Below are 15,699 nucleotides of genomic sequence, written 5' to 3'. Positions count from 1 at the left end.
CCTGTGCCAGATTGGATGCCAGGAGAGGGTTTCAGGTGGATTCCTCCAGGGACTGCAGTTCGGTACTTGGGTTGTCAGGTTGGTTTGGACTTGTCTCCCGAGCAGCAGATTGCTCCTCTTCTCCTGTCCATAAGGAGAAAGCTGTTACATTGGAGCTCAGCACGACTTTCGCTGGCTGGTAGAGTAGTAGTTGCCAACCAGGTGTTGTTGGCGACTATGCGGTACATCACTTCTTGCTGGATCTTCTCGAGTTCTTGTATCAGCCAGGTAGAGAGGCTGATCAGGAACTTCCTTTGGTCAGGTCGTGACACTCAGATTGCCCGAGCCAAGGTGGCTCGGTCGGTCATCACACTTCCTTGTTCTCAGGGAGGGCTTGGGATCATTGATCCAGCACAGCAGAGCAGAGCCCTTCTTGGGAAGTTCGTGGTCAGAGGACTTCTTCCAGGCGAGGAGCCCTGGAAGGAGTTCTTGCTGCAGAGGCTTCGTGCCAGGGTGCCTCAGTCAGGAGGCCCTTGGCAACCTTCGGCCAGATGGATCTTTACAGAGTTGCGCCGAGTTGGTTTGAGCAAGAGACTGGAGGACCGATTCGCTGTGAGTCTGCTTCGATCTTGGGAGCTCTTACGGTGTGGCCTAGAGCAAAGACAGCCGACGTGCACGGAGGAGCGCCTACGGCAGCCCCTCGTCTGGAATCCCATGGTTAGCACTCAGAGAGGACACTTGGTTGAGAGTCGGCCTCATGTTTCTTGTGGTCCCATGGCAGCAGGTCCAGCGCGTTCTCTAGGTGACTGGCTTGAGTTCACAGGTTTGTCTAAGGAGGTGCAGGGTGTCCAGCTAATACAGGGCATGAGAGGGGTGCAGAGTATGTGTCAGGACATCTCAGAGTCAGTTCCAGCTGAGTGGCTCACGCCTCTCGAGCGAGTAGCACCCCGGTGGATGGGAGCCTTCACACGACTGGAGGTTCTCATTTCAGTCAGGGCCTGCTCAGAGACTGTCCCAGCCCTGTTCTTCGAGCTTCAGGGTGGGGGACGATTACAGCGAGTTGCAGTAGAGGCCCTGCAAGTAGCAGAGTGTTGTTTCCAGAGGATCCGAGTTGTGGGCATCTGTGGGAGGACTTGCGTCATAGACCCTGACCCAGCAGCTGTTGAGATTGGACACTGGAGGCTATGGGCTTGGGAGTGTTGTCCACTGGCACGAGTACAGTGGGATCCTGGTGAGTGGCTATGGAGGGACCCTTTCTATTCTGCAGACCGCCCAGGAGTCCCCTTCTTTCAGTACACTGATCGGCTTGGACGTCATATACTTGCAGCACAGAGAGAGGCCCACCCCGCTGCAGCACGTCATTGGCAGGAGGAGGGCCTCACAGTCGAGTTCTTGGTAGCCTTTTGGCAAAGGCTGTGGGACTTCAGACAGCCGAGGCGCGTCACTTTGTTCCAGTGGCTGGTTGCACACAGAGCCACAGCAGTACGGAGCTGGCTTGTGCATAGTGGTCTCTCGGCCGCATGTGCAGCCTGTGACCAGTTGCTGGAGAGTCAGCGTCACTGTCTTTGGGATTGTCCCTCGGCCCAGCAAGTGTGGCTACGAGTTCTTCGGCTGATGCCTGCCCTCTCCACGGCTCGACAGTACACTTGGGAGGCAGCGGCTTGGTCCACCCTCACGGGCCCGGCACTTCAGTTTGAGCTATCTTCCACCATCAGGATGATAGTGATGCAGGGGGGGCGACCTACACTCCAGCCTGCTACAGAGCTTACTCCACAGGAGTGATGCAGTGAGAGAGAGGAGTGTTGGGAGCTCATCAGTGGCCTAGCTCTCTGGTTCATCTGGCGGGCCCGTTGTTTCCGCATCTTTGAGGCTCTCCCTGTGCCACCAGCAGAGACTGTTCGTGACTTTTGGCTAGAGCTGATCCATACTCTCAGAGGACATCTTGAGGACTACAGGGCAGCTCAGACCGCATGCGGGAGCGCCGCGAGGCTTTCCTTCGACTCTGGCGCCCTGGGCCTTTCTACACCATAGTCCAGGGGGTGCCCAGATAGCACTACTGTCCACCTGTGTGGCTCTTCCCTCCTCCCATCTCTTGATTTAGCCTCATTGTATATATGTTGTTTTTTCATTGGGAGAGTCTCCCCATCATGCTTGTTGTAGCCCTCTCTTGCAGAGGTGGATGTAGCCCTATGGGCAGTTTTCAGTAACTAATAGAAGGATCTTTTTCTCCAAAAAAAAAAAAAATGCCCCCTGCCAAAAGGGTCCCCTCCCTGCCGTCATTCACCCGAAACGAAGGATCACTACAGTAAGGATTGCCATAAAATTCGTGCATCCACGGCTTCGAACCCAAGTCAAAGCCAGAATGAGTTTGCCTTTGCCAAGCTCAACTTGATAGCAGTGAGCACCGTTTCTCAGCCGCCCCCTTCTACCCACGTGGTTACCCCTCAAAATAAGCCGCCTCAGTTGGCAGAGGAGCCATCGGGCGTCCTCACCCGAGCCCAGAGAGCCGCTCTCGATCTTAGCATTCCATCAAGTTCAACTCCCCCACACATTCTCACACCAGTGGATACCCTGCCTGCAGCTGTTAACAAGCCATCCCCTAGTGCCATGAAAGAATCCAAATCTTTGCTCTCCGATATTGATGAAGCTTTCTTGGAAGCAGTTTCCGATCTGCAGAAGATCAAGATACCAGAAGAACAACAGGTAGAAAAAGAGAAGCTTACAGCAGAGACAGTCTTGAAGAACACTTTCCAACAAGTGTCCCTTTATGACATGTTGCGGCTCGATGCAAATTTTAGAAGTGACACCCTTGCTGTTAGTCAATCACTTTATCCCGGAGCGGGTCCTAGTGGCGGGCACCTCCCAGTGCGACCATCAGAGTCCTATATGATATCCAATCCCGCTGCTCCACTCACTGATTATAGAAGCCCTTGCCTGACAGTGTCCGTTTTAGGTCGGAAATTCTCAGGAGTGATAGTGGATGGTGGATCTGGCATCAAGTTGATGCCCGAGTTCACTATGTTGGCTCTAGGTCTACAGCCTACTCGCCCTGCTCCCTTCACAGTTACGTTGGCCGACCAGCGGACAGTATACCCAGTGGGCATAGTGGACAATGTGCCTCTGCAGGTACAAGACTTTACTTTTAACTTGGATTTTGTTGTGGTTCGTCTTCCCCAGGTTGAGGGCGGATTTCCTTTGCTCATTGGAAGACCATGGCTGCGACACACTAAACCACTTCATGATTGGGTAAACGACGCAATGTGGATACAAACTTCTGGCTCTCCGATGCAACCCATCCTCTTAGAAGGATGTATGGATCCAGTGGTGCACCAAGTCTCTTTGTCAATGGAAACCAACCCTGAACAGGAATAGCCTACTACACTTGAAGGGTCAGACGAAGATCTGCTGGAGTGGTTGGAGGCTACCAAATCTATGCCTTGTTATGGAGTCTCTATTCACTCTTTGCCTGAAGGAACACCCTCTTCAAATGATTCCAGAGTAGCTAAATCTAATGTGCCACCTGAGCCTATGAAGAAGCATAGAAGCAGTAAGAAATCTCCTCTACAGGAGTTCACCCCCCCTCAAACATCAACCCCTTTGGTGTATGCTTCTCCGACCAGAACAAAGCTCTCCTCTGTGTCTAGCAAACTCCCTTTACAGAGCCAGTCCTACAAGATGAATTCCAAGATCATGATAGCTGTCTTGCTCATGATAGCTGTGTGCTCCTTATTTGCACCTATCTACCCCTATCCCCTCGATCCTATACACAATCAGAATGCCCACATCCTTAGGGTTCACAGTTGTGGCAAAGAGATCATCAAGAGCGCCGAACATTGTTGTTCCCATAATCTACAAGAGAGTCACCAAAACAAAAGAGAGCAGGCACTAATGTTGTCCCTTGCTGTTGTAGGCTCCTGGCAGCAGGGCCTCCTCCATTGGTGTTGGCTCCTGCATTAAGTTGTTCAGCGGCTGGTGGAGGTGGAGCTAGGCCGGGAGCAGCTGCAGGTGAGCTCCATCATCCCTGCCACCCCTAGCCCCTGCCTACTCGCCCTACCCTCCCCCTCGCCCTAGTCCCTCCCTCCCCCTCACCCCCTCGCCCTAGTCCCTCCCTCCCTGTAGCAGGCTACAGTGTCACTTTCACAGGACACAGTTAGTACAGTTGGTCTACGCTGTTTCACACTGGACGGACCCTCTGGGCTGGGAGTGACACGTGGCAGTGGTGGCAGGGTACCGACGGTGGTCTAGTGGACATCGTGGCCAGGTCACCACATGGCTGACATTTATGAGCCGTTGGTGGCCCTTTATGGTGTCACATATGAGTACTAGCGGTTGGTCATTGGGATTATCTTCTTCACCTTTGGTCCAGCATCGTCGCTGGAGAGCAGTGAGTCTATACACAGAGCACGTCTTCACCGTCCCTGCACATCTGAGCCTCGACACCCCATTGTACCTGTGAGTTCTCGGTTGGAGCTGAGTGTGTTGCCACGCCAGAGTCTGTATCGGTGCTTTGAGATAGTCGAGTCACTTGTTGTGGTCTACACTACTGCTGTTTTTGTGTCTCTGTGAGCTAGGGTGTGTCTATTGTTCCTTGTTTTCAGTCTGTTTGAGTGAGATTGTCACGCACATTGCACTGAGGACCACCCACTGTAGAGAGCACGACACATTATCCATGCTACAGGTGCTCTCATTTTGGCGATCACGGTGGAACCTCAACTGAAATCTCATTGTGTGAGGTGCAAATCTTGAAGCTAGTTAGGTTTATCTAGCTTCGCCTACCGTGCCTAGCTTCGCCGACCTGCCTTGCATTGTTCTCCTATCGCTGGTCCAACTGGTCTAGTCCCTCTCGCCTGGTCCAACTAGTCTAGTCCTCTCTCGCCCTGGTCCAACCTGTCCTCGACCCTCGTCTAGTCCTCCTCATCCCTGGTCCAGCCTGGTCTAGTCACTTGCCTCGTCTAGTAGAGTCTAGACTAGTCTTCAGCCAGCCAATGCAAGGTTGTCTTACCCGAAGGTTGGTTGGATTGGTGGTCATTGCATGACACATACAAGGCGGTCAGTCGAGCGTCAAAGCGCACTACTGAGCCCTCTGAAGCACTACAACAGAAGACGACCTTTGGTACGGAGTAGAAGTCCATCAACCTCGTCACCTATCCCTCCACATACATCACCCATTCCTTCATCCGCTTCCACATCTTCCAGATCACCTTCTCCAGTAAAGCTCTCTCCTATTCTGCTACAGGCTACTGAGCTACAGGCTCAACAAGGGGCCATGGAGCCGTTGCCTAGCGTTTTGGCTAAGGTAAACATCAAGTTCCCTACATTCAAAGGACTCTCTTCAGAAGATGCTGACGACCATGCAAGGAGGTTTGTATCTCTTTGTAGGGGTCGTGGTCTTAACAGGGAAGATGCTTACTTGGTACTCTTTCCATCCACCTTGGATGGCTTAGCAGACAAATGGTACAGCCAGTTTGTAGAGAACCATTTTGCAACTTGGGCAGCCTTAAGGCAACAGTTCTGTGCAGCTTTCAGGCCCGGTGACTACAAGGAGAAGGTGTTGGATGAGTTAGCCAACATGGTGCTCCAGCCTGAGGAGACTTTTGCAGAACTTATGACGAAAACCAAGTCTCTGGTTGCCAAGCTTCCTCAGCAACCAGGTGAATTTATGGTTAAGAAGTGGGTAGAGAAGGCGCTTCCCAAAATTTCTCGGCAAAAACTATGAGAGAGTCTCCGACCCGACGCCACTCTGGAGGAGTTCATCGCAGCTGCTACGAGGATAGAGGGGGCTAGGAAGCTGTTCACCAACCCCCCCTCACATAGAGACCCCCTCTGTGTTTTTGGAAAGTCCTTCTGATCCTTTAACTTCTTTACGCAGGGAACTGGAAGCCCTAAAGTTACAGCGAGCTCTTCAAGAGGAGAGGTCCTTCTCTCTTAGACAAGAGAAGCTCCACATCATGAGGCTTTGGAACAGATTAAGCGCAAGCTAGAAGAGCTCAAGTGTCAGCAAGAGACTAAGGCTACGGTTTGGTGTAGCTCATGCCGCTCTCCAGGGCACCCTCCACAGGAATGCCCCCTTCAGGTTTACTGCGACTTCTGTGAAAAATCAAGACATGAGGACAAGGATTGTTACTACCTCAAGGGATTGCGACAAATACAACAAAATCTTGGTCCTTCTCTTCAGCAAGGGCCAGCACCTGCATCCAACATTGTTTCTCCCTATGGCCATCCACACCATATGCCACCTTTGTTGAGAGCCCCTCCTATGCAAGGTATGCAGAGCACTTTTCCCTCTCATAGCTTTTATCATACGCATGCTCCCTCATCTCCTCAAAGCTTCTATGCCTCCACCTCCAACTCAATGCACCAGGAACAAGGACCACCTCGTACTTCGACTCGCCCTTTGAATCGGCCCATTTTGTGCTACAGATGCGGGGAATATGGGCACTACCAAAGCAAATGCCCCCTGGCAGAAGGGTCCCCTCCTTGCCGTCATTGCCCTGAATTGAAGGATCACTACAGTAAGGATTGCCCTAAACTTCATGCATCCACGGCTTTGAACTCAAGTCAAAGCCAGAATGATTTTTGCCTTTCCCAAGCTCAATTTGATAACAATTAGCACTGTTTCTCAGCCACCCCCTTCTACCCACGTGGTTACCCCTAAAAATAAGCCGCCGTAGTTGGCAGAGGAGCCATCGGGCGTCCTCACCCGGGCCCAGAGAGTCGCTCTCGGTCTTAGCATTCCAACAAGTTCAACTACACCACACATTCTCACACCAGTGGATACCCTGCCTGCACCTGTTAACAAGCCATCTTCCAGTGCCATAAAAGAATCCAAATCCTTGCTCTCTGATATTGATGAAGCTTTCTTGGAAGCAGTTTCCGATCTGCAGAAGATCAAGATACCAGAAGAACAACAGGTAGAAAAAGAGAAGCTTACAGCAGAGACAGTCTTGAAGAACACTTTCCAACAAGTGTCCCTTTATGACATGTTGCGGCTCGATGCAAATTTTAGAAGTGACACCCTTGCTGTTAGTCAATCACTTTATCCCGGAGCGGGTCCTAGTGGCGGGCACCTCCCAGTGCGACCATCAGAGTCCTATATGATATCCAATCCCGCTGCTCCACTCACTGATTATAGAAGCCCTCGCCTGACAGTGTCCGTTTTAGGTCGGAAATTCTCAGGAGTGATAGTGGATGGTGGATCTGGCATCAAGCTGATGCCCGAGTTCACTATGTTGGCTCTAGGTCTACAGCCTACTCGCCCTGCTCCCTTCACAATTAGGTTGGCCGACCAACGGACAGTCTACCTAGTGGGCATAGTGGACAATGTGTCTCTGCAGGTACAAGACTTTACTTTTAACTTAGATTTTGTTGTGGTTCGTCTTCCCCAAGTTGAGGGCGGATTTCCTTTGCTCATTGGAAGACCATGACTGCGACACACTAAAGCACTTCATGATTGGGGAAACGACGCAATGTGGATACAAACTTCTGGCTCCCCAATGCAACCCATCCTCTTAGAAGGAGGTATGGATCCAGTGGTGCAGCAAGTTTCTTTGTCAATGGAAACCAACCCTGAACAAGAACAGCCTACTACACGTGAAGGGTCAGACGAAGATCTGCTGGAGTGGTTGGAGGCTACCAAATCTATTCCTTGTTATGAAGTCTCTATTCACTCTTTGCCTGAAGGTACACCCTCTTCAAATGGTTCCACAGTAACTAAACCTAATGGGCCACCTAAGCCTATGAAGAAGCATAGAAGCAGTAAGAAATCTCCTCTACGGGAGTTCACACCCCCTCAAACATCAACACCTTTGGTGTCTGCTTCTCCGACCAGAACAAAGCTCTCCTCTGTGTATCGCAAACTCCCTTCACAGAGCGCGTTTCGCAAGATGACTTGCAAAATCAAGATCATGATAGCTATATTACTAACGATAGCTGTGTGCTCCTCGGCTGCCCCTATGTACCCTCCCCCTCACCCCCTCGCCCTAGTCCCTCCCCCTCACCCACTCACCCTCGCCCCTACCCACCCCCTTACAACCTCTCGTCCCTACCCACCCCTACCCTCTCCCTCACTTACCCTCGCCCCTACCTTCCCCCCACTTACCCTCGCCCCTCCCCTACCCTCCCCTCCCCCTCTCGCCCCTACCCTCCCCTCACCTTCCCTCGCCCCTACCCACCCCTACCCTCCCCCTCACCTACCCTCGACCCTACCCTCCCACCCTCGCCCCTACCCTCCCCTCACCTTCCCTCGCCCCTACCCACCCCATCACCCCCTCGTCCCTACCCTCCCCCTCTCGCCCCTACCCTCCCCCTCACCTTCCCTCGCCCCTACCCTCCCCCTCACTTACCCTCGCCCCTACCCTCACCCCCTCGCCCCTACCCTCCCCCTCTCGCCCCTACCCAGCCCCCCCTCGCCCCTATCCACCCCCTCCCTTCAACTTGACCCTAACCAGCCCCCTATCTATGCCTCCCCACCCCTCAGCCTCAACATGTTTTTCCCCCATCCCGCAAGTTTTCCCCCATATGGCTCGATGGTTGCCATCCTGTTGCTGCTGAGAAGGCCTTTCTGTTCTGCCATCATGATGGAGCTTAACCCTACAGCTTAACCCTATTTGCGGTGTTACTCGGGCTTATGGTCATCCCTCCTTTCGAGAAGAGTGTTGTTGCAAAAAATGTGGCAAGGTTCATCTGCAACTGCAAGCATGGACCAGATCATTTTCCTATCACTATGGTTAGGGCAGATAAAGATGTGCTGGTATTTGAGCTTATCTCTTTGCTGTAGAGCCTCATTTTTTTGCCAATTGGGATTCTTGGATTATGCAATCATACGGAGTCCCGCCTATTCAAAGTCGTAAACGTTTGCAAGCAGTGCAGTGTGTTTAAACTCCACTTTTGGGCCTAGAACCTGCTTCAAGAAAGATGTACAGATACAGTACCTAATGTTTTCTTTCACAGTTTTTTCAGTATTCCTCTCACCGGGACGGTGAGCGGTCTTGTGGCGGGCAACCTGTAGCATGCTACAGTGTCACTTTCACAGGACACAGTTAGTACAGTTGGTCTAGGCTGTTTCACACTGGACGGACCCTCTGGGCTGGGAGTGACGTGGCAGTGGCAGGGTACCGACGGTGGTCTATTGGACATCGTGGCCAGGTCACCACATGGTTGACATTTATGAGCCGTTGGTGGCCCTTTATGGTGTTACATATGAGTACTAGCGGTTGGTCATTGGGATTATCTTCTTCACCTTTGGTCCAGCATCGTCGCTGGAGAGAAGTGAGTCTATACACAGCACGTCTTCACTGTCCCTGCACATCTGAGCCTCGACACCCCATTGTACCTGTGAGTTCTGGGCTGGAGCTGAGTGTGTTGCCACGCCAGAGTCTGTATCGGTGCTTTGAGATAGTTTAGTCACTTGTTGTGGTCTACACTACTGCTGTTGTTGTGTCTCTGTGAGCTAGGGTGTGTCTATTGTTCCCTGTTTTCAGTTTGTTTGAGTGAGATTGTCACGCACATTGCACTGAGGACCACCCACTGTAGAGAGCACGACACATTATCCGTGCTACACTCCCCCTCGCCCTCACCCTAGTCCCCCTCACCCCCTTGCCCTCGCCCTTGTCCCTCCACCTCTCCCCTCACCCCTCGCCCCTACCCACCCCCTCCCCACCCTCTCGCCCCTACCCTCCCCCTCACCTTGCCCTCGTCCCTACCCACCCCCTCACCCCTCGCCCCTACCCACCCCACCCCTCTCGCCCCTACCCTCCCCTCCCCCCTCATCCCTACCCACCCCCTCACCCCTCGCCCCTACCCACCCTCTCCTCACCCTCGCCCCTACCCACCCCACCCCTCTCGCCCCTACCCTCCCCTTCCCCCTCGCCCCTACCCACCCTCTCCTCACCCTCGTCCCTACCCAACCCCTCACCCCTCGCCCCTACCCTCTCTCAACCTCGCCCCTACCCACCCCTCACCCCTCGCCCCTACCCACCCCCTCCCCACCCTCTCGCCCCTACCCTCCCCCTCACCTTGCCCTCATCCCTACCCACCCCCTCACCCCTTGCCCCTACCCACCCCACCCCTCTTGCCCCTACCCACCCTCTCCTTCCCCTCGCCCCTACCCTCCCCTCCCTGCTCGCCCCTATATCACCTTTCTGTAAAGAAGTTACGCCCTACCTCGGCCATGGCTCTTTGCTACAGCCCCCTTATCGATTTTCTCTTGCGAATTTTGAGCCAAGAAGTTCTCTTCCCCTCACAAAAGCTGCAGCCTCTGGCGATGGCACCACAGATCCATCTAGCTCTCTCAATACAGTTCATGCAGGGAATGAGACACAAAATACACTGCTTCTAGGCTGCTTGTTTGGGCTGTGCATTATTTTGGGGAGAGTATCCCAGTCTACTGGTTGTGGCATCTCTGTTACCGATTGTTGGGGGAGTGTCACTGGCATCTCTGCCTGAAGCATCTTTCAACTGGACTGGTTTTCTCAGTGCCATGGCTTCCAATGTGACATTTCAGTCGAGGAACGTGCTTAGTAAGACGCTGATGCTGAAAAAAGCGAACTCAATGGATAACATCAACCTCTTCTGTATCATTACCATCAGGTCTTTCTTTTACTTGCTCCGGTCACCCTCTTCCTCGAAGGAGTGAAATTCACACCTACATATCTTCAGTCAGCGGGACTCGATGTAAAAGTTTTGGCAGTTCGTGCTCTACTTGGTGCCATCTGTTTTCATGCATATCAGCAGGTCTCATACATGATTTTGCAGAGGGTTTCACCTATAACTCAATCAGTAGGCAATTGCGTGAAGTGAGTGGTGGTTATAGTTACCTCTGTTCTCTTTTTCAGGACCCCTGTTTCCCCCATCAATGGCATATGCACTGGTATTGCTTTGGCTGGAGTCTTTGCGTACTCACGGGTGAAGCAGCAAAAGAAGAAGCCTGAAAAGTCTGAGTTGTCAAACAAAACTTGAAGTTGACTTAGGACAATGCTTAAGGCACACTTCATCTGTGAGAGTTGAACATTTGATATCGATTGGTTGCGATTGGTTGTAGGGCTACCGGTCACTTACTTCCTGCTGTGGATCGTTATTATGTTTTGCCAATTGGGATTCTTGGATTATGAAATCATACTGCGTCCCGCTTCTCCAAAGGATTAAAAATTTGCAAGCAGTGCAGTGTGTTTAAACTCCACTTTTGGGCCTAGAACCTGCTTCAAGAAGGATGTACATATGCAGTACCTAATGGTTTTCTTTCACAGTTTTTTCAGTATTTCCTCTCACCGAGACGGTGAGCGGTCTTTTGGCGGGCAACCTGTAGCAGGGCTACAGTGTCACTTCACAGGGCAGACAGTTGGACAGTTGGTTACACTAGGTCTAGTTCACACTGGACGGACCTCTGGTCTGGGGAGTGACACGTGGCAGGGTACCTACCGACGGTGGTTTAGTGGGCCTCGTGGCCAAGTCACCACATGGCTGACATTTATGAGCCGTTGGTGGCTCTTTATGGTGATATATATGAGTAGTAGCGTTTGGTCAGGGTATCTTGTACGTAGTCATTTAGAGTGAGTCTATTCACAGAGCACATCTTCACCATCCCTGCACATCTGAGCCTCGACGCCCCCATTGTACCTGTGAGTCCTGGGTTGGAGCTGAGTGTGCTATCACGCCAGAGTCTGTATCAGTCTTTGAGATAGTCGAGTCATATGTTCTGGTCTGCCGTTGTGTCTTTGTGAGCTTTGTTGATGTCTATTGTTTCGTTTCTGTTCAGTTTGTTTGAGTGAGATTGTCACTCACATTGCACTGAGGACCACCCACTGTAGAGAGCACGACACATTATCCGCGCTACAAGTAGTATCCCACAAGCTTTGCACAAAGGAGACTGACCTGGTAAGCGCCTTAGGAGTGGAAGCTAGCTCTGCTCGAATGATAGCGTGGGGTACGGAGGCCTTGGCTCTGATCAGTCGAGAGATCATAGATACCAAGGGTCTCTCCATGCGTCTCCAACCATCCTGACCTATAGAAGGTCCCCATATCTGCACCCCATACAACATAGCTGAGGCTACTAAAGTATCAAAGAGCCATAACTTTGTCCGAGGTTCCTAGAACTGAACCTGCGAACACATCCTCTCCAAGCCTCCCAAGGCCGCAAAAGCTTTAGTCAGTCTAGTCTTTGTTGCTCTCCCACAAAGAAAACCTCAGCCCAGTGAAGACAACCCCAAGGTAAGTGTATGCATCTGTATACTCTACAATCTCCTGACCATATGTGAAAGTCAGTGCTGAACTCCTGATCCACTGTGGTGAGGTGTTAAACACCATAACCTTGGTTTTACCAAGGTTTATAGACAATCCACTATCCTCTGCAAAACTGTGTAATGCATCCAACTGTCGCTGCATACCCTCTGGTGAGTTAGAGATCAACACAATATCATCAGCATATAACAACAATAGGATCCATGTCCCTGCCAGCTGGGCACCTCTATCACCTTCTCTGTCAATGTAATCAGACACCTCATCAACATACATACCAAATAGAGTAGGAGACAATGGGCAACCCTGTTTCACCCCAATGGTGGAGTGAAATAAATCAGATATCTCCTCCGGAGTGTGTACATGTCCCATCACTTATCTATATAGAGCCATAATTCCCCAAATCAACACTATGGGCACCCCCATCTCCTGCAGTCTGCGCATCAATCGAGCTCTCGCTACCATGTCAAATGCTTTGCGGAAATCCACAAAGCTACAACAATTCCGTCCCCCATGTGACCTGCCCTCTTCAATGATGGCTCTGAGTGTCAGAATATGATCAAGAGTGGAGAAACCCCTCCTTAACCGGCCTGGCCCTTTGCTCGTACACCCTCACCCTCTGCCCAACCCAATTACTCAACTGCTGCTCAAGAATGGATGCATACAACCGTGTCAATGTGTGCCCGACCATAATAGTGCAGTAATTCCCAGGCTCTGTAGGATCATCTGCTTTGAAGATAGGCACAATAGTAGACAACCTCCAAGTCTCAGGTAACCCCTCACATATGGCACGATTGAACAACACTGCAAGAACCTCTACCAACATATCTCTAGCATATATAAAGTGCTCTGCTACTAGACCATCATGATCATATGCCTTTCTCGTCCTCATCCTGTCAATGGCTCTCTTTACCATCTTAGGGTAAAGAAGGTGTTGGTAGGTAGGCATGGCTCTGTAGGATCTGGAAGGGGGTCCTGTCCAGGCTCGTTTCTTCCGTCGCACAAGGCGCCGAGAAGCAATCCGAGATTGTCTGTAAGTGTTGACTCCTAAAAAAAGATCCCTCTAAAGTTGGCCTCTCATCTCTGTGCACTCCTCATCATACCAACTATTATGGGGCATGCTCTCAAAATGTCGCCTCCGACCCGGCTGAGTGTGTGGGTATGTCTCTAATGCTGCACCATGCAGTGTCTTAGTCAGTAAAGTGGTGCACTCCTCCACTGAGAGGCCAGGACCAGTTGTGCATAGACGGCTATAGATTTCCTCTGTATAAACCGAGTCAGTCTCTGGTGTAAATGTATAACGTGTATGTGACTTGCCTCTTGATGTCTGGGCTGTACTATACTTAAATGAAATAGACAATGTCAAAAGAGCATGATCCACTGCTACGCCTACCGGTCTGGCTCCCACTATGAAATCTTGAATACAAGGAATAAAGCTCGGTTGTGCCATAACATAGTCCACTATATTGGCCCCGTGTCTGTGTGGAAAGCATGTGAAACCGGTTGCTCCAAGAAATCGTTGTAAGCCATTAAGTATGGCTAACCTATGTATAGTCGTCATTTCCGTGAGGTATCTCCCATACTCCGTCTGCTCTTTGTCATGTGAGCATCTATCAAGCCCCAACTCACCCACATCCAGCTCTCTAAGCATCTTGTCTGAAGTGTCGTAGAAGACTGTCTGAGAGTTGCGTGTTCAGGCGTTGAAGTCCCCTAGGAGGATGATATAACCATCCCTAGAAAACTCCCATATATCATCATCTAGTATAGAGAAAGGCGCCCGTCCTCTGGATGTAGCATATACTGACGTACTAGGTGGAAAGTAACATATGGCAATATATAGAAATCTGCCTGTGTCATCTCTCAGCCTCACCCACATGTATCTAGCATGATCATCTCTCCGTACAATATGTAGTAGTGGTTGTAACTCCTCCCTAAATAGCACTGCTACTCCTCTTGAACCTCTACTCCCATGCTCAGATCTCGCGATTGTCCTGTGGCCTGTCTCCCATCTGTATCCCACCACATGTGGCGTAAGCTGTCCAGGGGCCTGATGAGCTGAGAAGAAAACAATGTCCGTGTTTCTGAAACTGTCCTCAAAGGCACCAACGTCCAACCTCATAGATCCATTACAATTCCAAGTAGCCATCTTCAGTATGGTCCCATAGGTCTCACACCATCATGTAGACTCTAGAGCGCCGCTCTACAATCACCACCCGACCATCTGTGTAAAAGGCCATCTTTTCCTTCTCCCTTGCCGTCGTAATCTCTAGCATTACCTCTCTCATATGTGCAAGCTGTGAGAGAGTGAGATCATCACCGAGGAAAATACCCGTCTTCTTGAGAGTAGGCCTCTTCCTTCTTCTCTTCCAAAGAGGGGAAGCGTAGTATGAGAGCTCTCCCTTTTGAAGATTCTCCCGGACCATCACTCTTCTTGCCCGCTTTTCATGCCTTTGTGTGTGAAGGCTTGTCCACCCCCATCATGGATGTGAGTCTTGTGACCTCTTGTTCCACATTGTTTATGTTCTTGAGGCCGGTTACCCTCACATGTAGAGCCTGCATCCTTCTCCTTTGTTCCTTTTCGAGGGTCATGCTAATAAGAGTGGGTGTACAAGGAGCTTCCTAACCTTTCCCTTTCTTAGCAACCTCAATCCATTTTTTGGCCTCCTCTGCTTTTTTTTTGTATTGCGGAGATGACCGCGGCCCATGACTTCTTCTCCTCACCTTCCTTGATAACCCGTATTTCTTCTCTCATGGTATTCAATTCTTCCATCATTCTTCGAGCCGCCCACTTTTTGCTTGTAGATTTCGGATGATGGAATCTTGGATGACCACTTTCTCTTCAAGCAAAGCGTTCCTCCTATGCATGCCATCTCTTTCTTCGGTCCATCTTTGAAGAATAGTGCTCCTCTCCTTCCTCCACTCTTCCACTTCATTTCTCCGTTCTCTCATTTCCTTCTCTATTGCTGACATCCTCTTCCCTGTCCGCATAAAACAGGCTTTGTGTGCGGTCGGCGAGGGATGCGTCTTCTTGCACATGGGGGAAGCCGTTTGGCACTCCGTCGATGCTTTCCATGAGAGAGAGAGAGAGAGAGAGAGAGAGAGAGAGAGAGAGAGAGAGAGAGAGAGAGAGTGAGTCTAAAACAACAAAAAAAAAAAGAATCACTAAAAAACAGCAAGAAGCGCTTGTGAAACCTTAAAAACAGTAAAATACAGATTTGAAACCCTATAAAACAGCAAAAAACAGTGGTGAAACCAAAAAAAAAAACAGCAAGAAACGGTGATGAGACAGTAAAAAACAGTGACGAAACCCTAAAAAATAGCAAAAAACAGTTTCAAAACCCTAAAAACAGCAAGAAAACAGTGATGAAACCCTAAAAACAGTGAGAGACCCATGAGAGAGAGAGAGAGAGAGAGAGAGATGAAATGAAATGTTATAATTACGCTTCAAAAGGCCAAATGACCTATGAGACCAGAAAGTTACAATGTGGT

The 15,699-nt window shown here is 50.7% G+C and overlaps 1 protein-coding gene and 1 pseudogene across 3 annotated transcripts in view; both read left to right on the top strand.

Annotated features, from left to right (window-relative positions):
* Window positions 1-15,699, top strand: part of LOC147460895 (putative potassium transporter 17) — a 129,329-nt gene that overhangs the window by 92,487 nt on the left and 21,143 nt on the right. The window lies entirely within an intron of this gene.
* LOC147460896 (phosphoenolpyruvate/phosphate translocator 2, chloroplastic-like) lies at window positions 10,148-10,950 on the top strand (annotated as a pseudogene).

Source organism: Adiantum capillus-veneris, chromosome 3 (assembly GCF_014529385.1).
Source record: "Adiantum capillus-veneris isolate H3 chromosome 3, ASM1452938v2, whole genome shotgun sequence".
NCBI classification, from domain to species: domain Eukaryota; kingdom Viridiplantae; phylum Streptophyta; class Polypodiopsida; order Polypodiales; family Pteridaceae; genus Adiantum; species Adiantum capillus-veneris.
The sequence above is the reverse complement of the archived record's forward strand: the minus strand, read 5'-3'. Positions and strand labels throughout refer to the sequence as shown.